This window comes from Labeo rohita, chromosome 24 (genome assembly GCF_022985175.1).
Source record: "Labeo rohita strain BAU-BD-2019 chromosome 24, IGBB_LRoh.1.0, whole genome shotgun sequence".
Lineage (NCBI taxonomy): Eukaryota > Metazoa > Chordata > Actinopteri > Cypriniformes > Cyprinidae > Labeo > Labeo rohita.
Window position 1 is genome coordinate 22,142,961 of NC_066892.1, and position 23,354 is coordinate 22,166,314.

General features: G+C 35.9%; 1 protein-coding gene across 2 annotated transcripts in view; it reads left to right on the top strand.

The window, feature by feature from the left end:
* Window positions 1-1,688: 1,688 nt before the first annotated feature.
* ofcc1 (orofacial cleft 1 candidate 1) overlaps window positions 1,689-23,354 on the top strand; it is a 133,389-nt gene continuing 111,723 nt past the window's right edge. The window contains exons 1-2 of one of the 2 annotated variants that reach the window (XM_051098813.1): window positions 1,689-1,873; window positions 19,307-19,365. The gene's annotated coding sequence lies outside the window, so the exon portion shown is untranslated. Of the gene's footprint in view, window positions 1,874-15,299; window positions 15,348-19,306; window positions 19,366-23,354 lie in introns of those variants that run through there. The other variant, XM_051098814.1, reaches the window with a different exon arrangement.

Genomic DNA, 23,354 nt, shown 5'->3' on the forward strand with positions numbered 1-23,354 from the left:
GCTCTAGACATGGAATATATGGTCTCAGTTTTGACAAATGACTGCAAAGTGAGGTAAAAAGGGACTCAATATAAATTAATGGTGCCCTAGCAGCCCAAGGTTTAGTCCCCTTACGCTAATGATAGTAATGAACACTTAGATGAGGGATGATCAGGCCTGTCCTCCAGTCGGAGCTTTACTCAGGTTAATTAGGTAAGATAACATCATCAACCTCTTTCATGCCTACACATGGAATTAATTGGATAAGCTGAAGCTGTATTCAGGTCTATATATAATCATGTGAACAATCAAGGGGAGTAATGGAGGAGAGACGCTGGCCACGTCACAAGATGTCTTATTTAGATTCTCTAACAACCTGCCTAATAAGCACATGGACACTAATGGCATACTTTACAATAATGAATCAGTAAAGTGAAACAATAGCAGCGTGGCAGTGGCAGCATCTGTAAAAAAAGACATCATGGGCAGTTTGATGTGCTTATCATGATGTTAAGTAATTAGTCAAAGCATGAAGATGTGATGAAGTGTGGTTTAATAAAATCATGTCAATGAAAATGTCTTTGAGGAAAACATCAATCAATCCATGATTTGAGTTAAGATATGAAGGCACTTTAATTATTGTTATTGATTTGTATATTGATATTATTAATGCTGTAATGACTTATGCCATATACGGGGGGGTACTTCATTTATTGGAACTCTGTCCCCCAGGACTATTTAATGAAATAATAGATTATGACACATTATAGCAAAATCCACCTGATCGGGCATAACCAGATATTTATTCCAGGACATGCAAACACATTTTAACATAGCTGAAATATATCAAGATTTCAAGTAGTCACAATTGCCCTAACTGAAGTTTCATCCAATTAGATTTACACACATAATTTCTTAGTTCCAGAAACATCCAGAACTTTGAGAAGTCTTTAAAAAAAAGCATAAGCATCTTGTGACTGGTCTTGTTATCATGTGTGTGCATAATGGGTGTGTTCTTAGGCCAAACATTTACCATGATGTTGTGTGTCAAGTACAGGAGAGCAGTGTGCTGTGTTGTGTAGCACCTATCATCCGTCACAGCAGATGTTTGGCTCCTTTCGTTGGCTTTGTGTGAAGTACGTTTGTAAATTATGTATGAGGAACTTTTGTGTAAATTGTCATACTACATAATGTATGTTTACAAAGCTGTATGAAAGCTCACCTTAGAAGGGAACTCATTACAATAATTGATGCAGAGAGGCAACAAAGGGCTCTTTTGCACATAAAGTCACTTTCTGATCTCCATCAATAATGAAAGATCATTTAGAATAGACCGGATAGGCCATCTGCTACACGTACCACTCAACTCATCAGCCAAACTGACAAACACAACATTTTCCCTCAAAGGTCATTGTGTACACACACATCATAAATGTATGTCATGAGGGAAAATATAACACACGATACAGAATTGCTATAAATTAACCAGCTCTACTATGGTGAAGGGTGGGCTCATGAATATTAATTAGCTTACGTGACTGGACACTCCAACAAAGTTACCAAGCAACATCAGCGTTATGCATTAATATGCATGAGGTAAGCCTTCACTGTTCACAGTGAACCATGGTTCAGTAAATCCCAGGATACGTCACTGTCACCATAGTGATGGACGCCTTGGACAGCAACTCTAAAGGCATCAGTAATGCATGTCAGTGTGACCCGAAATGTTTTTCATCAACTTTGTGTTACTTTTAAACAACTGCAATCAAAAAAAGTTTTCATAGATTATTTTAGGTTTTAAACGGAATATAAACTGAATGTATGTGCTGTTTTACTGCCATAACAGCACATTATCATCCCATAACGACATCCCAGTGTTTCATACCTAACTAAGGTAAGTGATGTAAGAAGTGTGTGTTTGTGTGTTATTGACACCAATGTCATAATGCCTCAACATCCTATATTTCTACAGCAAAATGCTAGAAATATGCTACTTTTATCTGTATGGTGCTCTGTTTGGTATTGAAATTCTGTTGATTACCTATATAAAAAAGAAGAAGATTTTAAGTATAACCGTACATCATTGTAGACAGTACAATTTCTCTATACAGCTGTTTATTTATTTATTTTTTACATCTATTATGGTAGAACACTGTAAAAACTAATTTGTTGACTTTAAAATGTGCAAACTTATTTTACTCTCAATTCAAATAAGTCACACTAAATTAAATCAAGTTAAAAAGAAGTCTCATGTAACCCCCCCCCCCCCCAAAAAAAAAAAAAACTATTCTAACCATATTCTTTACTTATTCTCCTTATTGTGAGTACTCCTTACTTATTCTCAGCGTATACTAAATACTGACTCCCAGAGTACAGTGTGCCATGAATAAATTATACACTTCTCTTGTTTTATTCTCTGGTTTATTTGCCTATATTGTTGTTGTTGTCAGTATTAGCAATCTGTTTTATAATTTTTAAAGTCTTATCTTATTATGGAAAATAATTTTATTGTAAATGTTGTGCACACTGAATGTTGATGGCTGTGCATGTCTAAATACTACTATAATACATTTAACCTTTTAGCTATCACTCCCAATTTTTGAACACAGACATAAAAATGCGCTATCCAGACTTATTTTTTTTTATAATTCATGAATGAAAACAGTTTGTAATATGATTTTGATGTACATTTTCCGTGGTAATGCAATGTCTGATTTTAAAATGCCTTTCAAAGGATGAATTTTGAGATTTTAAGTTTTGAACTGATATATACAGTCATGTGAAAAAGTTAGGACACCCTATTGAATTCCATGGTTTTCTGTATCAGGACATCATTTAAAAAAAAAAAAAGGTGCTTGGCTGGTCTTATTTTGAAAATAAAACCTCAGATGAACAACAAAATTGGGCCATGCAACAGGACAATGATCCCAAGCACAGCAGCAAATCTACAACAGAATGGATGAAAAGAAAAGAATCAAGGTGTTGCAACAGCCCAGTCCATGTCTAGAGCTCATCCTGGCTCAAATGCTGTGGTGAGAGCTGTGCATTAGCAAATGCACACAAACCTCAATAAACTGGAACAACGCTGAAAAGAAGAGTGGTCCAAATTCCTCCAGAACGATGTGAGAGACTGATAAAGTCACACAGAAAATGAATGCTTCAAGTTATTGCTGCTAAAAGTGGATCTACAGGCAACTGACTCTTAGGGTGTCCTAACATTGTCACACATGGCCTTTCCATATTGGCTTTATTATTGTTAAATAAATAATGACACAGTGTGATATGACATGTGATGTTGTTACCTGAGGATTTATTTTCTAAATTTTAAGACCTGCCAAGGACCAGATAATTTTTTATTATGTCTCGATACAGAAAACCATGAAATTCAGTAGGGTGTCCTAACTTTTTCACATGACTGTAATTTCTTATGATATCTAAAGCGTGATAGGGAAAAAGGAAACGAAGAAAGTTTTTTTTTTAACGAAGGTCAGAACTCATGTTATGATGTAGATTTTTTAAGTTGCACTCTTGATATATATTAATCTATTACTTTTCCTACATAATTTGTAACACAAAAACATGGTAAAATATCTATTTAGGAGTCTTAGACCTTTCCAACGATGTATAGTTTGTCACGATCAATGTAATATGGTGAAGTAAACTTAGGTGTCAGTTAAAAGGTTAATGCACCATAATTTATTATTATTACAATACATTTGGATTGGTTTAATAATCTAGTTCTGTTACACAACATCAGTTTTGAGTCAACTTGTGTTCTATTAAAATTTCAGTTGTACTGACAATTGTTGAATGAAGGGTAGAGAAAGATAACTGCAGAATTAAGGAAAATGATTGATTATTCAGTTGATTATTTTCCCGCCTCAAACATGTCTTATTTGATTGGCTTTGATATAGGCTAAAATCTGGAAATGAGCATTTCCATCATCACCAGATATAATACATAAGTAATGAATGTACAGATACTCATGTTTAAAAATACTCTGGTAAAAGTAGAAGTACTAACTACACTTTTTTACTCAAGTTAAAGTAAAGAACAACCACTGTGTAGAACAGGGCAGGACTGGGACAAAATTTCAGGCCGGGAAATCTCACAATCCCATACACCCACAACAAATTCTGAAACCATGGAAAACCCTATTTGTTGTATGGCCATCACATGAAAAAAAGGGTTAAAACCTTAGGCTGGGACCCTGAAAAATTATTAAAGGTTCTCTCTTGAACTGCATCTTTATTTCAATTTCCTTTTCAGTCTCTTCGTTTTCCATGATCTCTCTCTGCATCTCGCTTTGTGTGTTTATTTTTTTCACTAATTTTCTTTCTCTGTCCATTTTCCTATCAGCCATCCACTGTTATGAACAGAACTGAATCCACCTTCTTGCAAAACAACCACCTCATTGTATTTGGTTTACAATAACATAAGTTTATTTTAGGTCAGTTTAATGTATCACATTATGACCATGTGTTGTTTTATCTTAAAATGACTTAAATACTGTAGATTTAATGAAACTATATTTTCTAAATTGCCTAAGTGTCAGAAGTAGTACAATAATAATTACATCATGACAATATCTTTACAGAAAAAAAAAAAAATCTAATTTTGAACATGTTATTGCATTATCATATTCGAGTCATATTTTTCTTTTACCAAAATTAAACGTTTTTTTTTTTTTTGCAGGATTCATTTACAACCATAATTTTACTATACAAATTCCATGGCTAGTCTATTGAAAGTGTAGCAAAACCATAGTTAATTTTTTGTTACCATGGTTTAACTATAGTAACCATGGTTTTTGGTTTTAAAGGGGTCATAGGATGCCCATTTTCAACAAGTTGATATGATTCTTTAGGGTCTTAATGAAAAGTCTATAATATACTTTGGTTAAAAAAATCTCAATGGTAGTGTAAAACAACACCCTTTTTACCTTGCCAAAATCAGCTCTGCAAAAATCATCCCATTCTGGTCCAGGCTGCTTTAAATGCAAATGAGCTCTGATCGCCCCGCCCCACTCTTCTCTCTGTGAAATGACGAGCATGTTTACTTTAGTCGCATTTAGCCGCGTTTAGCCGCGTTTAGCCGGCACATTTTTAGGAAAGGCGATCGCAAAGACTCATAAAAAAAAAAATACTCAGTCATGCTGTAAAAGTGAAGCTGGATCACAGATGATTCGCGCAAACATAGACGGATATATGTAGATCGGGAGGCGCATTCCCTTCACAAACAAACGTAATCCACTACATCTTCAGCAGCTCAGATGTCGGGAGTAAATGACGACCAATATATTCATTATCACTCAATATTATTTTTACAGATTAACTAAAAACCACTGCATGGATTTTTATCATTATAGGGTAGATTTGTACATACACTGCCAACACACATTTGCTTGCCAAATTGCTACTGTAACTTTACAGTAGATAATAATGATGTCCTTTAGCACACATTATTTTGAGTGATGATAGTAATTAATTTAGTTTAGTTTAGCACTTAACTAAGTAAACTAAGACAAAACTACAGTACCCTATTTACAGACGAAACTAACCTGAACTTGAAGTCCTGAACAGGGGTGCGCATGGTTAGCCAACTATGGTCGCAAGTTCCGTCCTTACCAACATAGTTTAACGATTCGATGTTTCCAGAAACCATAGTTCAAACGAACATTCGCAAACAGCGTCACAAACTTATGTGGTTGGAACTACAGCTCTGGACCTGTGGTTATTAGTATAGTTCATTAGTAAGACATATGGGCTCAATAAATTATGCTCTTGTGCACAATAAGCAAGCTAACATGCAGTACAATCTATGTCTTTCACTTGATCTAAATATAAATGAATTTTAATTATGTATTTTTAAGCTTCCACTGTGCCGTTTCTGAATAATAGGCAAGCCGGTAAATGCCTATAGGAAACCCCGGTGTATGATGTAAGAGGGAACCCGAGATGAATCAAACAGAGCGAAATGACAGGGAACAAAAAATAGTAAATTAGTCATCAGGTGCCATGTTCAATATAGCTGCATTTTAGAGATCTCTAATCAGTTAAATGACATAAGTTAATACTCGGTGACGTCATTACCAACGGCCCTACATTGTTAAACTAATGTGGTTCAAACGATGGAGATGCAACCGTGTTCGGGAATAGTGATGGGAAGTTCGGATCATTTTACCGACTCGGTCCTTTGAGTCTCGTTCAGCAAAATGAACGAATCTTTTTTCGAGTCATTTCGTTCATTTCGTTCATTTTAGCAAAATATAATTAAAATGTTACGTTTTACCTCCCTAACACATCTACTGCTTACACAAACGTTGATCACACTACAAACAAAACAAAACTATAATGCTATAAGAAACAGAAAAGATTCATTCATTGTTTACCTGGGTCTTTAGTCTATGATTCGCTCACCTCGCCTCTTATCTGACAAGTTTTCGGGTTTGAGTTGTTCGTTCATCACGTGACAGCCCAATTAGCTAACCAACGCAGTCTGAGCCGGAAAGAGAATTGATTAGTTCATCTCTCGAGTCCTCGGGTTTGAGTCGTTCGTTCATCACGTGACAGCCCTGTAATGTTAACCTATGCAGCCTGAGCCGGAAAGAGAATTGATTAGTTCATCTTATGAGTCTTCGGGTTTGAGTCGTTCGTTCATCACGTGACAGCCCTGTAATGTTAACCTATGCAGCCTGAGCCGGAAGGAGAATTGATTAGTTCATCTTATGAGTCTTCGGGTTTGAGTCGTTCGTTCATCACGTGACAGCCCTGTAATGTTAACCTATGCAGCCTGAGCCGGAAAGAGAATTGATTAGTTCATCTTATGAGTCTTCGGGTTTGAGTCGTTCGTTCATCACGTGACAGCCCTGTAATGTTAACCTATGCAGCCTGAGCCGGAAAGAGAATTGATTAGTTCATCTTATGAGTCTTCGGGTTTGAGTCGTTCGTTCATCACGTGACAGCCCTGTAATGTTAACCTATGCAGCCTGAGCCGGAAGGAGAATTGATTAGTTCATCTTTTGAGTCTTCGGGTTTGAATCGTTCGTTCATCACGTGACAGCCCCATAAGGTGAACGAACGACTCTAAAACAGGTGAACTAATTCCAGTACAGAACCTAATAGGATGTTGCGCATGCGCGACTGAACGAATCACTCCCCGAGGCGACTCGTTCGTCCCGAGTCACATTAAAGATTCGTTCAAAATGAACGAATCGTTCAAGAACGACCCATCACTATTCGGGAAACAGTCGTGACTAGCTAGTTCGTTTCCACAACAATGCATGGTACTGTGGAGGTTAATCAGCGAGTTAACTCGTCGTTTGAACCACATTAGTTGTAGGGCCGTTGTTAATGACGTGACCGAGTAATAACTTATGCTATTTAGTTGATTAGAGGTCTCTTACATGCAGCTATATTGAACATGGCATCTGATGACTAATTTACTATTTTTTTGTTCCCTGTCATTTCGGTTTATTTGATGTTTGATTCATCGCGGGTTCCTTCTTACATCATACTACGGGGTTCCCTTAGGCATATATGCGCATGCGCATTATTCAAAAACTGCGTTTACAGAGGACGTGCAAAAATACATAGACTAAAATGCATTTATATTTAGATAGAATGGAAGATATAGATTGCACTGCATGCTAGCTTGCTAACTGTGCCCAAGAGCCTAATTTATTGAACCAATACGTATTACTAACAGGAAACTATGCTTCTAACCACAGGTCGAAAGCTGTAGTTCCAACCACGCAAGTTTGTGATGCTGTTTGCAAATGTTCGTTTGAACTATGGGTTTGGGGAAACACCGAATCGTTGAACTATGTTGGTAACGATGGAACTTGCGACCATAGTTGGCTAATGATGCTTTTGGGAAACGCACACCTGGGGTGCGTTTCCCGTACAACGATGTAACTCGCTGATTAACCTCTATAGTACGATGCACTGTTGTGGAAACGAACTAGCTAGTCACGACTGTTTCCCGAACAAGGTCGCATCTCCGTCGTTTGAACCACATTAGTTTAGCAATGGAGGGCCATTGTTAATGATGTCACCGAGTAATCATTTATGCTATTTAACTTTTTAGAGATCTCAAAAATGCAGCTATATTAAACATGGCACCTGGTGACTAATTTGCCATTTTTTGTTCCGTGTCACTTCGCTTTATTTGATGTTTGATTCATCGCGGGTTCCCTCTTACGTCATACTCCGGGGTTCCCGTAGGCATTTATGCGCATGCGCACTACGCAAAAACGTCGCTTGCTGAGGAAGCTTACAAATACTTAGATTAAAATGCATTTATATTTAGATCGAGTGAAAGACATAGATTGTACTGCATGTTAGCTTGCTTACTGTGTCCAAGAGCATAATTTATTGAGCCCATATCTTTTACTAACATGGAACTATGCTTCTAACCACAGGTCCAGAGCTGTAGTTCCAACCACGTAAGTTTGTGACGCTGTTTGCGAATGTTCGTTTGAACTATGGTTTTGGGAAACACCGAATCGTTAAACTATGTTGGTAACGACGGAACTTGCGACCGTAGTTGACTAAAGATGCTTTTCGGAAACGCACCCCAGGTCAGTAGTTTTGCCCTTCTGATCCACTAGATTCTCGAGTCTCTCGCATTGATTACTCTAGAAACCGTTTGGCTGAGACGCGGAGCGTGCGCGAGCCGAATCGCGTTGCCAGTACAGACTAACCGATTCATGATTTAGAGATTTGTTATCGAATGGTGATCCACAAAATGCAGATTGAAACTAAAGTAACGAGCCTGGTTTATGTAGATATTTATGTACAAAAGAGTAAAAGTAAAAAGTAGTCAGAAAAATAAATAGTGAAGTAAAGTACTGATACCAGAAAAAAATCTACTTAAGTACAGTAACGAAGTATTTGTACTTAGTTACTTCCCATCTCTGGTAATCTAAAGGACAAAGTAATTTTTTTTTTTTTTCCAATTTCCAGGGGTGCGTTTCCCAAAAGCATGGTTAGCCAACTATGGTCGCAAGTTCCGTCCTTACCAGTATAGTTCAACCATTCGGTGTTTCCCCAAAACCGTAGTTCAAACGAACATTCGCAAACAGCGTCACAAACTTACATGGTTGGAAGTACACCTTTCAAACTGTGGTTAGAAGCATCGTTCCTTGTTAGTAAGATATATGGGCTCAATATTATGGTCTTGGGCACAAGAAGCAACACGCAATGCAATCTGTATCTTCCATTCTATCTATATATAAATGCATTTTAATATATGTATTTTTGCACGTCCTCTATAAGCGCCGTTTTTGAATAGTAAGCATGTGCATAAATGCCCCGGAGTATGACGTAAGAGGGAACCCGCTATGAATCAAATAAAGCTATTGAGAATATTAACCGGAGCTTGGTTAATTCCTTTTAAATACTGCATTAATAATAAAATAAAATAAATACATTTCAAAATTCTACATACCATTTACCCTTCTAAATCCTTAATATCAAGATTCACTGATATTGATGATGTATGCTGTTTTTGTAATAGTAAGAAAGAGATGCTGACTCACTTATTTTTTTGACTGTAAAGTTGTAAACAAGTTTTGGATGGTCTTGGCAGAGTTTATATTTAATTTTATGAATATTAATTATTGCTTTACTTTAAAGGATGCTATCTTGTACTACGAAAACAAAAGCAATAAAGATCTAGAATTTATTGTCAACCTTTTTATTTTATTGGCAAAATTTCACATACATAAACAAAACTATCTTAATTCATCTCCCATGTTAAATTTGTTTTGTTCTGATTTGGAATTTTATATTTCTAAAGACTGTTAAAAATTAAAAAAGTCTGTTTAAAATACAATCTTCAATCCTCCTGGTACTTTGTAATATCCCTATTTGTTAAAATTGAATGTGTGCTATGCTTTTTTCCCCCCAGTTTTCCTCATTTTTTGTTTATAATTTATACTGTTATTATTTGAAAGTTCTTCTTGTTATTGTTTTGCATGTTCCTCTTTTCTGCAATTAAAAAAAAAAAAAACATGAAATAAAGTGAAATGATCAGTTATAATCAGTTATATAGCAGAAATTATTACTCCACCACAGTGTGTGACGTCATTAACAACGGCCTACATCAGGGGTGTCAAACTCCTCAGCCATGCAGAGTTTTGTTCCAACCTTGCTCCAACACACATACTATGCAGTTTTCAATTAAGCCTGAAGGAATTGATTAGTTGGATCAGGTGTGTTTAATTAGGGTTGCATCTAAGCTCTGCAGGTCTGCGGCCCTCCAGGACTGGACTGTGACACCCCTGGCCTACATTGTTCGGGAAACAGTCGTGACTATCAAGGGTGCTTCTCAGTATCCCTTCTCGTCTCCTCGCTCCTCCGTCCTTCATCCTATGACCCGGAAACCGATCGAGCTCAGCCATGTTGTAGGCAATCTCAATTCTCTAATTGCGAGGCGAGGATCGAGGAGTGAGGAGGCTTCCTGAGGAGTCATGAGCGAGGATACACAGGTGTATCTTTTGCGGAAGTGTTTTATCGACTAAGTTAAACGTGACGCATGTATAAATTCTCCTCTCCCTTCACATCTGTCGTAATAATTTACATTTATATTTTACTTTTGCACTTTAAATAATGTCATATATTTAAACAAGGCATCTTGCTTTATTTATATTTATTATGATTGCCTTAAATAACGAACTTTAACAACATATGGGCAGATCCCTTTAGCGCAGCTGATGACGCTTTGAAGTGACGCTTGAGTGGTCAAGAATATTCCATTGTTCATCCTTTGATTTCTCCGTCCTCGCGTCTTTTCCTTGCATCCTTCCCTTGCATCCTGAAGGGGTGGAGCTAGGATGCGAGGAAAGAAAGCAAGGAAAGGAAACGAGGATGCACAAATAAGAAATGAGAAGCACCCCTAGTTCGCGTACTATGGAGGTTAATCAGCGAGTTACGTCGTTGTACGGGAAACGTTGGCCTACAAAATGTGTCATCACTCCAGCACTCTTTTTTTGGGTTTATTATGTATGAAGCATAATGGAAGGTCATTACTGGGAGTGACACTGCTACTGTACATGCTAAATACACTGCTGTGCATCATTTCTAACAACAGCTGTTTTTTGTTTTGTTTTTTTTTATAATACTGTGCGGCCTCTCGTACCTGATTGCTTAAATACACTCACTGATGATCATTTGATGTGTTGCAGTCTGTGACTTTATTGCTTCAAAGACTATTTTGGAGCAGAGCAGAAGTGAGTCAGCAGCCTTTTGTGTGGCTGAATAGCTGCTGGCATGCACGTCATTTTCAGAACAACATTTGGCATATAGAAACTAACAGCTTTTACTACCAATTGTCTGGACTTTTTGCTGTAATGCATTTTATGGCCCCTATAAAATATTCATCCTTCCTAACTTATTAGTTACTGAAAAAACAAATCAGCAAATGAGAAACATTGGTTTGAAAACCATCAGTAATCCAATAAGATGCACATGTGGAGAAACCGCAGAGACCCAGTGCTTTATCAGAGAGAATTATGGGTGCTGTGAGCGCCGAGCTGACTTACAGAATGAATTGAAGCACAAAGAAAGTGATTTGACGAGAGTGAGCAAGTGAACGAAAAGATTTTCTCTGTTTCTGCCTATTTATCTGAGTGTGCTGGCGTGTCTGAGGAATGAGGCAGAGGGATATCCTGCACTCTTTACATTTGCCTTTGCAGGAGACATGGCGGATAGCTTTTCCTCTGTTATTGCACACAATGTAATTTGAAACAATTACCAAAACACCGGCTCACTTGTTACTACACACAGTTCTCCCCATATATACAAAGTGCAGATTCAATAGCTTAACATGTTTTACAATCGCACCCGGTGGAGTAGCGTTTAGTGTGAAAAAGTATAGTGTTTCACTGTAACCCGCATAGTATGGGATAATCTTTCACATTTTGCCTGGGGTTTGTTTTGCTATTTCTGCAGAAACTTGTGCAGGCCATGTGAATTACTATGGATAGAGCAGACAAAAATACTAAACAGGCTGTATCTGATAGAAATGAATGAACAGGACTTAATAAGGGGAATCATTTGTTACCTCTGATAATAAATAATTTTTTTCTTGTTGTCATTCATCTAGATGCATTGCAGAAAGCAAACAACATAAATACACCAGGAAAATACACCTGAACACAGGTCTGAATTTGTGGAGTAGATTATGCATATTGGTTGCAGTACCTTATCACTGCTTCGACAACAAGTCATATATGTACAGTATCTGACAAAAGTGAGTACACCCCTCACATTTCAGCAATCATTTTAGTATATCTTCTCAAGGGATAATACTATAGAAATGAAACTTGGATATATTTTAGAGTAGTCAATGTGCAGCTTGTATAGCAGCATATATTTACTGTCCACTAAAATGACTCAACATACAGTCATTATTGTCAAAACAGCTGGCAACAAAAGTGAGTACACTACAAGTGAACTTGTCAAAACTTTGTCCAAAGTGTCAATATTTTGTGTCAAACCATTGTTATCTAGCACTGCCTTAATCATTCTGCGCATGGAATTCGCCAGAGCTGCACAGGTTGTTGCTGGGATCCTCTTCAAATCCTCTATAATGACATCATGGAGCTGCTGGATGTTAGACACATGGTGCTTCTCCACCTCCCGCTTGAGAATGCCCCATAGGTGCTCAATAGGGTTCGGGTCAGATCACCTTCATCTGCACCTTCCTCAGCAAGGCAATTGTCATCTTAGTGGTGTGTTTGGGGTCATTATCATGTTGGAAAATTGCCATTCGGCCTAGTTTCTGAAGGGAAGGCATCATGTTCTGCTTCAGAAATGTACAGTACATAATGGAATCCATGTTTCCCTCAATGAACTGCAGCTCCCCAGTACCAGCAGCACTCATGCAGCCCCAGACCATGATGCTACCACCACCATGCTTGACTGTAGGAGAGACACAATTTTCTTGGTACTCCTCACCAAGGCATCACCACACATGCTGGACACCATCTGAACCAAACACATTTATCTTAGTCTCATTAAACCATAGGACATGGTTCCAGTAATTCATGCTCTTGGACGTGTTGTCTTCAGCAAAATGTTTGCGGGCTTTCTTGTAAGCCAGCTTCAGAAGAGGCTTCTTTCTTGGATGACGCGAATGCAAACCGACTTGTTGCAGTGTGCAGCATATGATCTGAGCACTGACAAGCTTACCTTCTACTTCTGCAACCTCTAAAGCAATGCATCTGCATCAACACTCATGCATCTGTTTTTTGAAGCCAGGTTCTGCACCTGATGCACAGAACTAGTACTCAACTTCGTTGATCGACCCTTGCGAGGTCTATTCCGAATGGAACCCGTCTTGGAAAACCTCTGTATGACCCTGGCCATAGTACTGTAACTCAGTTTCAGGTTGTTACTAAACCTCTTATAGCCTAGGCCATCTTTGCGGAGAGCAGCAATTGTAATTCTCAAATCTTCAGAGAGTTCTTTGCCATGAGGTGCCTTGTTGAACATCCAGTGGTCAGTATGAGAGAATTGTACTCAAAGCACCAAATTTTAACTGCCCTAATACATGATACACAACTTTGTATGGTCTTGTCAAGCAGACAAAAACATGAACATGATAAATAGGACATGTGGCTTTGCATAGTTAAATGACATAATGTTGTTATCACTTAGGGTGTAGTCGCTTTTGTGGCCAGCCATTTTGACAATAATGGCTGTATTTTGAGTTATTTTAGTGGACAGTACATATGCACTGCTACACAAGCTGCACATTGACTACTCTAAATATATCCAAGTTTCATTTCTATAGTATTGTTCCTTAAGAAGATATACTAACAGCGTTGCTGAAATGTGAGGGGTGTACTTACTTTTGTGAGATACTGTATGTATGTATATATGAAGAGTTCATTTGCAAAAACTCTGTTTTAAATAATAATAAATAAATAAATACAGCAAACTAACACAATAGAACACAATAAAAACATGATGTTTTTCTTGATGGCTCAGGTGCATTAGTACTACAGATCTGTACTTGTAATATTCTCCATTGTATGTTGAAACCGTACATTATTGTAGTGTGACCAGATTTCATTTTTACCGACACAGACGTCAGTAAGAAATATATTCTCACTACCAATTAAAAGTTTGAAATAATTGTAATATGCTTTATATATATATAAAGCATATATATGCTACGCATATATATATATATATATATATATATATGACATCTTACGCTTTAGAATGTAGGGAAGTAAAAGTAAAAGTTACTTAAAATAAAACTAACATTACTAATAATATATATATATATATATATATATATATATATATATATATATAAATATAATTTATTTTCCCCTGAAGGATCATTTCTGAGACTCAGTCAATTTAAAATGACTGTTTCATATTTTAATATATTTTTTAAATGTAATTTATATTAGTGATGGTGAAGCTGAATTTCAGCAGCATTAGGCTACTTCAGTCTTCGGTGTCAAATGATCTTTCAGAAATTATTCAGAAATGTTGATCTGGTGCTCAGAAAACATTTTTTCCTATTATCAGTGTGGATGACATTTTTTTGCTGCTGCCATGAAATACTACCATTAAAAAGTTTGGGGAAAAAGACTGAAAGAAAGAAATTAATTAATATTAAGATACATTATATAATAATAATAATAATACACGTTTGCTTAGCAAGGATGCACTAAAATAATCAAGTACAAAATAATCAAGTTCAAGTACATGTACTTTACTGGAGTAACGTTAGTTTTATTTTAAGTAACTTTTACTTTTACTTCCCTACATTCTAAAGGGTAAGATTTTACGTTTTTACTCCACTACATTTCATAAAACATTTTGTTACTTATTATTTTTAAACAGTAGTGGACATCGTTACTGTACTTAAGTAAATTTTTCAAGTAGCTGTATTTTACTGGAGTAGTTTTATTTAAAGTAACTTTTACCTCGCTCCAAAGCGAGATCGTACTTTTTTTTACTTCAGTACATTTCATAATAAAACATATGGTTACTCCTTATAATATATCACGTGCCCCGAGACTCGTGCCCTGATTCTTTTCAATGAACCTGTTAAATCGGTTCACAAATCGCACCATAGGAGTCATTCACAAATTTGAACGATTTGATTGCAGCTGTTTTCGAGTCGACAACTCACTGATTCAAATGCTCCGTTTAGAACGAGTCTCCAGTGAACTGAATTCAGTGAACTGAATTGGTAGGTTTAGGGTTAGGTGCGGGGGAGGGGTTATTAGCAATCCGATTTCAACGAGAGGGGGTAATAATTTGGCAGGGGTCGAAAATCGGCACAACACCGGGAAGTATGAGCGCGCCTGCTCTGAGCCTGACTGATGCTGCAGAAAGTAAGTTACTAATGTCGAGTTTTAGGATTAATTATTGTAAGTGAAAATCATATTTCAAAACTGTCAGTTGTTTGTGAACTAAATCTGCTGTAAAGGGCGATCTATTTAAGACCACTGAAATGCCTGAATGCAGACACATCAACATCAGTGTCTCTATGTTTTAGCTCAAAACATTAAAATAACAGATTGAATAAAATAACTCATGAACGTAAATACTCCCCGTTGCTGTAAAGTTAGCAGTTTTAATAAAATGCTACGCATTTAATCTTATGTGACGTCTGTTTTTATATTGTTTTGATCAACTAGCCAAGTAGACAGATATGAATGTTTATTCATAACCATACTGAAAATAAGTAAATGTTCTTAGCTGAGGCTAACTGTATAGCTAACTAGCTTGCTGGTGCTAAGTTGAGGTAAATTTTAGATATAAAGTCTAAGATATATAGACTTAAATATACTATTTTTATTCAGCCACCTAGATAGATTAGATTTGAGGGAAAAAGAAAGAATGTGATGTTCAGAACATGGTAATTACAGTAATTATCAAAGTGGGAAGCGATCCCCTCTGGGGGTATTTGGCCAGGGGTGTTTTTACACCAGAGACCAGGGGTCCGTTCTTCGTACCTCGCTAACTAAGTTAGCTGGATTTGATTGTTGACGATTTCGCGTGATCTTGGATCGTTCGGTTCTTCGAAGCTCATCCGGGACTTGCTGTCATAGCAACAGGTCCTTAAGCTTGAACCTGCTCAAGAGCAGGCTTATTTCATGTAAACAGGATTAGATTGCATCTAAGCAAATTGCATTTAAGCAGAATTGATACTTAAAATCTGTCCCAACCACTACTACTTTATTACAAGAGTACTATTGACCCAGGGACAATAATTTAAAATAATAATAATTTAAAAAAATGTATTTGAAAATAATATAATAATGTTGTGTAATCTATAATAGACAGCCAGGTTTACTCATTAAAAAAATAATAAAAAATAATTACTTTATAAATGTATTGGAATCTTACACACGTTATACAGATAATGTAGAGGCGTGCATTAATTTGAGTGATGACAGCTATTATGGGAGTGGCTTTATGGAGCACATGAGATACAGATAACGTAAGATCTTGACCCTTAAGAAATTTTAATTAATGCTGTCACATAGCAAATTTGTTTCAAATATAAAATTAAATGAATTGCTAAATATTACATTGAAATAATAAAAAAAAAGAAGTAAAGTCTGTACAAATATTAGAAATCGTGAATATAAATAAATGGGAATAATGTAAAAAAAAATAAAAAAAAATAACATAAAAACAGTGCACATTTCATTGATCTATTATAACATGATGTAGTTTTGTTCGCTTGGCTGTTTCCTTATAAAAGTCCAGAAATGTTTTTCGTCAGGTGTGTTTTTTATTCATATGATGTCATTACGTTGCTGTCTTGCCGCCAGCCAATCACTGCATTGCTGATCATGGTTTTGAGTATCGATACATAGCCCCTTTTAAACCAACAGATAACTCAATCCAGCCATACTAATCATCAACAACAGGTGCGTTCGAAGAACTGAATTAGCCAGGTCATGATTAGCGCGATTATGTCATCTTGGATGTGTCATTTGATCTCGGATGTAATAAGCGACGTACAAAGAACGGGCCCAAGGTTTGAAAAGAAAAAAAAAAAAACAATCATTATGAAAATATAATTATATTTTCCTTAAAATGTTCTTCTTAACTTTAGGCCTTATTCTCATATCATATATAACTGTGACATTCTGCAAAACAAGCTTTAAAACACTTAGCAGTGTAAGCTATATATAAAAATATATCTTGTCTCCATATAGTAGTTATTTTGGGAAATCCCAGGTATTTTGAGCAGTAGGATTATAAAAAAAAAAAAAAAAAAAAAAAAAAAAAAAAAAAAAAATATATATATATATATGTTAATATAAAATTAACTTAAGTAGCCTATATAAAATTGCTAAACAAATCTATCTGTCAGTTTATTTTACTTAAGTACTTAAAAAAAAATAGTATTTTTGTACTTTCACTTGAGTAAAATTGAAAAAGGAGTACTTTACTGGAGTAATATTTTATTATACGTATCTGTATTTTTACTCAAGTTCTTGATTTGTGTACTTTGTCCACCACTGCTGTCTAGCTAATTAGCTATCTGATGCTAACTTGAGGTAATTTTTAAATATAAAGTTCAAATAACACCTAGATAGATTGCATTTGATAGAAAAACAAAGGATGTGATGTTCACAACATAGTAACTACAGTATAATGATCAGTGGGAAGTGATGCCCTTTGGGGGCATTTTACCCCAAATGGCTGACCCACAGGATATTTGTGTTTGCATTCAGGGGAGCATCAAATGTTTATACTTAAAACATGCTTTTGCACATTTATAATAGAACTTTGTGAGATTGCGATGAACTATGGAGAGTGGATGCTTTTATTGATTATTAAGGGAGTTTGTAGGGAGTTTGTAATGTGATATTGGTTTAATACAATTCAATAAACAAGAAAAATTAAGTGATTGTGTCTGACTATAACACAGTCACTTGCCTAATTCCTGAATGAATCAGCCGTTCGAATAAATCAAATGAATGAATGACTCAGTGCTAAAATCAGTGACCTGCCACCACTTACTGGCAGTTTTAGTTTTTTTTATTTTTAAAGTATCATTTAGTCATTTAAATTATTGAATATTTCTATATTAAAATTGTTATATCTAAAACATTAATCTCAACATAAATTTATGAATTTAAATGCACCCATTTCACCTCTGAGCCTCATTAAACGTCTGAAAATACACCAGCAATCCACGTTTGTCTTCTTCTGTGCCACATAGTAGCCTACAAATTAACGTTAATACTGATTTCATATGATTGGTAACTTATTCTTACTTGTTCTTATTCTGTTGTTTTAACTAGAAATTTTAAAAAGCTTATAAATATTTGAATTTGACATAAAAGCTCACATACTTGTATTAAAATTAGAAAAATGCCATTACAAAGGTTAAAAAAATGCCCCTGTAAATCACTTTTAAGGAGTCAAATATCAACTCGTAATGGGAAGGCTTTTTTTTTTTTTTTTTCAGAATTTAGAAGGTACTCCTTAATTTGTGGTTCAGGACTTCAATCCCCCCCTAGGTGTCTATGGTGGTTACACCCTTGGTGGGGTGGAGAGTTGGGAACAGGATTGGCAAAGGACCACGACTTGGGACTCGAACTCGGGTCGCCAGAGGTGCCGTTATATGTCAGTGCTCTAACCACAAGGCTATCAGCACCGACAGCTGGGGGTGTTTTACCCCATATTTGTCTTAAATAAGATGTAAACCCTAAAAACTGGCCTTGTTGTCATATTATATGTAACTGTACAAACTGCAAAACACTTTTTTCTTACTGCTGAATATTAGATCACTTATGGTAAAATCGTTTTCTCTCAAGTACATGCAGTGTAAGCTTCACAGTGAATAGCCTAATTCTTCATCACTCTTGGCAACGTAGTACATAGCAACAACAAAAATATATCTTGACTCCATATAGTGGTCATTTTGAGAAAAACCCAGGTATTTTGAAGAGAAGGATTATAGAAAATTGATAATATAAAATTAAATTATATAAGTAGCCTATATAAAATGACAAAACAAACATTAAAGCAGTACTTAATAAAACCTTAATAATAATTGAACACAAATAATATTTGATAATAAGCAAATAGTTTCTAAAGCATTACATGACACTGAAGTAATAGCTGCTAAAAATTTAGCTTTGCCAACTATCGTTTGTGATGGTTCCTTTAACTGTATGAAACTCTTTCTCACTGTTCATGCATCAGTCTAGTAGTTTTCGGTGTGTAATGACTGAAATGATACAATTTAAAACAGACATGCTTGTACATACTTTATAAACACAGGTAGTAATGACACTAATATCCTGTAATTCTGTATGTGCAGGTAAAGGTCAAAGGTCACCACACAAGGAGCAGTAAAACCTACCCTCTGCAGCAATAGATGTGAGTATGCTTTCAATACGGGGTCAGAGCCTTTAGCTTACAGTTTTCTATTAAGTCAAAGGCAGACTTACCATTCACATTTAACATTTGCTGCAGTGGCCTGTGAGAGGTCAGCTGGGAATTGAGTGAAGGAAACGGCATAACAGAAAGCCGAGGAATTCTCAAGTAGCTGAACAAAAAACCTATTTAAAATCCCAAAGAGTTCCCATGATCCTGACCTGGCCCCTCATTCAGCTGGGCTAGACTGCCACTTGGTTTTACACACAAAACACTACATATTGACATATTTATTATACCTTGCCTTGTTCAGCTTTATTGTATAGCTTTAATCTAAAGTAAAGGTGCAAACTAGCATACCACTCTTACTCTTTCGACAGTATATAGCATGTACTGTATACAGCATGCAAATTTCCTGCATGTAATACCTAGATGTACACTGTCCAGAGAAACTGTATCCCTCAATGCAGTTTGCTCAGCTTGACCTTCCATGTGACAAGTGAACCAGATATAATTATAAATGCTATGTTTTAAACATCAATTTTTAAAACTAATGTCTTGATAAGCATTTTTTTTTTTTTTTTTTTTTTTTTTTTTTTTTCATAAAAAAGACTGGACGCCACTCAGAAACTGGACAGGCAACTGGACGAATGCACAAATTCATGTCACAACAATGTACTGTTTGAATTGTACTGTTTACATACTGTTTATATAAAGAAAGCTAGCTGTTCTGGGATAAGCTAGGTATTCTGAATAAATTATTTCTTACCAAATATGTTTTAATTTTTACCCTTAGTTTTTTTAGTGGCATTTTTTAAACGACAAAGAAAGTTTTGTAATTTTTCAAGGTTCTGTTTTTCCCTCTTAATCAGTTAGCATCAAAGGGGCACACATGCATAAATAATTGGCTAATTCACTTAAAGGGGCCAGCGTAGATTAATTAAGTCTGAATTCTAATTATGTTTTCTTGTTTTCACCAACTGACATGGTTGTTGTTCAACATAAAGCTATTAGTTTAATAACAATTAGTATTTTGTGAAAACGCATGCGCTAAAAATACATGAAGATAGAGCTGCAGTGATGGTTGTACAAAGCAAGCTAGTGCTTTCATCAGTCTTTTTCTTTGAATAAATATTCAGACAAAATTTAAAAGATCCAGATCTCGTGCAGTGTTTGTGAAACAGTCCCACATATGTATGCATTGGTAGATGCAGGCCTGTGCCTTGTCTGTGTAAAATTATAAAGCTGATTCCAGTGCTGAAATTCCAATTCTGAATTCTCTTTGGATAAAGCAGCTTTAAAGCTTGTAAAATCACTATAAAGATTATTGTAAGTTGCTACATTGCTTTGCAACCATAAACAGCCTTTGTTTAGCCTAATGAAAAATAGTACTTGAGAGAATAATGGCTATTTCCAGTGATTAATATTAAAGTATATTAAACATCTGTGACTTTTTAGGGTATTGCTGTCACCACCATTTAACAAAAACAACAACCCATTTGAGGCTGTGCGATACAATGAGTTTACCATGTTTAATTGAGCTTTGCTTTGCATTATGCCTAAGAACACCATTTACACTGTACTGATGTTAAAGGAGAAGTCCACTTCCAAAACAAAGATTCACATATAATGTACGGTGAGTACATTATGTGTACCTCTGTAATGTAATGTACACTTGTCATCAAGATGTTCATGTCTTTCTTTCTTCAGGCGTAAAGAAATTTTGCGACTTCAAACGATCTCAAATGCGGTTGTAAACGAACCCAGCCGAGGAAGAAGGGTCTTATCTAGTAAAAAATACAATTTAAATACTTTTTAATCTCAAATGCTCATCTTGTCTCGCTCTGCCTGAACTCTGTGTATTCTGGTTCAAGACAGTTAGGGTATGTCGAAAAACTCCAATCGTATTTTCTCCCTCAAAAATCATTTCAAAATCATCCTACATCACTGCAGAAGTACCGACACAGTCTATGCAAAGTGAACATGCAAAGAAGATCAAACACCCTTAAAACAGTCCAGGCAAAGTAAGACAAGATGAGCTTTGACATAAAAAGTATATAAATTGTAGTACTTATGCAGTTTATAGTTACTAAAATAACCGATTCGCAAGGTAAGACCCTTCTTTCTCGGCTGGGAACGTTTGCAGCCGCATTTGGGATTGTTTGAAGCTGCATTTAAACTGCATTTTGGAAGTTTGGAAGTTCATACCTGACCATTATATGGAGAAAAATGCTGAAATGTTTTCCTCAAAAAACATAATTTCTTTACGACTGAAGAAAGAAAGACATAAATATCTTGGATGACAAGGGGGTGAGATTATATGCAAATCTTTGTTTTGGAAGTGGACTTCTTTAAAATTACTGTAAAAGCCTCTCTTGGTTTATTGCTTTATTATTCACTATTACAGATTCAGTTGATCTCATATTGAAAATTTGAGAAGTAACAGTCCAGATGTTTCCCAGAATTTAGAAAATCACACATTTAACCTCAAGGTTATTATGGACACATAATTCTTTATTCTGTTTTCAGCCGACAGAAATAAAAAAAATACTTTGTACAGAACTGGCTCAACAGTTTATGAAAAGAGAAGTTACTTTGAGAAGGCAGGACCTGTTAGTGTCTATTTATTTATTTATTTATTTATTTATTTATTTATTTATAATGAAATAATTAATACTGATATCCATTTTTAGAATGTAGGTTCAGTGTAGTCTTTGGATTCTGGGTTATGTTCACATGTATGTGTGTGTGTGTGTGTGTGTGTGTCTGTGTGTGTGTTTAAGCTTAAGGTTAAAGCTGTAACATAGAGGACAGAGGCTGTCAGCACATCAACAGGGTGAGAGAGAGAGAGAGAGAGAGAGAGAGAGAGAGAGAGAGAGAGAGAGAGAAAGAGAGAGAGAGATTGTCGTAGGTCTTGTTTACTGCAGCCAGCAGAAGAAAACAGTCAGACGTAAATGAGGGTTGACGGTTTCATGAAGCACAATTGGTTGAAGGCAGATTCAATGTGACTGCTCTGAACTGGGCAATGATCCGTACAGTATGCAAAATTCACTCTGGAACTGGTCTATGCCCACCAGCCTTACGCCCAGCCGTTGCACTCTGAACGGATCCCAGGCTGAAGATGGCATCCGTGTTCCCAATTCTTTTCGACAACAATCACATTCTTTTATAAAGCTCATACATTTCTCTTGTCATCCATTAGAGAAGATTTCTTGCTCTTCTCTGTCCATGGTGCAGCACATAGTGGCATCTTATTAGTGTTCATTGAGAGAAAGGGCTGCATTTTCATTTCTAACAGCAGATGAGATGCCTCCGGATGTCAGCGGAACCATTTTATTTTTTTTTCATACTTATTTTGTAGTGTGTTTGAGGCAGATATCAGTAGGATTACTTGGCACCTTACACTAGTCCCGTCACTGAATTACTAATGCACTGGCCATGCATATTTGTTGCCATGCATATAAGTGTTTATGATGTTAAAAGCAAGTAACAGTTGCTCAGTCTTTGATAAAAGAGTTTGGCACAGGGCCCTGCTGATGAATAACGATCATTACCTTATAAGATTGATTAATTAATTTTGACAGATTATAGCTGACCCCAGAGCATGTTTCTGTGTTTACATCCCAAAAGAGAGATGAGAACACTAGAATTAGTGATAGTGAAATGAAAGCATGAAATGGTACTTCCAAATGAGTTTCTTAGAAAGAATGACCAACAGTACAATGCATAATGATATATTTTTTTTATATGTCTTTTTTATAACATTTAAAGTAAATGGGAGTATTTATTTATCTTAGTCTGAAAATTTGATTGTGATTTCAAGTGATAATTTCAGATGAATCTTAAAATATCATTCAATCAAGCAGGCCAAAAATATTTCATTTAATGTTTGGCTGTCAATTTAACCCATTGATTTAGTAGTACTAATAATAATAAAATAATAATAAAATGTGTCGCTTAGCATAGCAGTGAACACAGATGGAAGTCTGTTT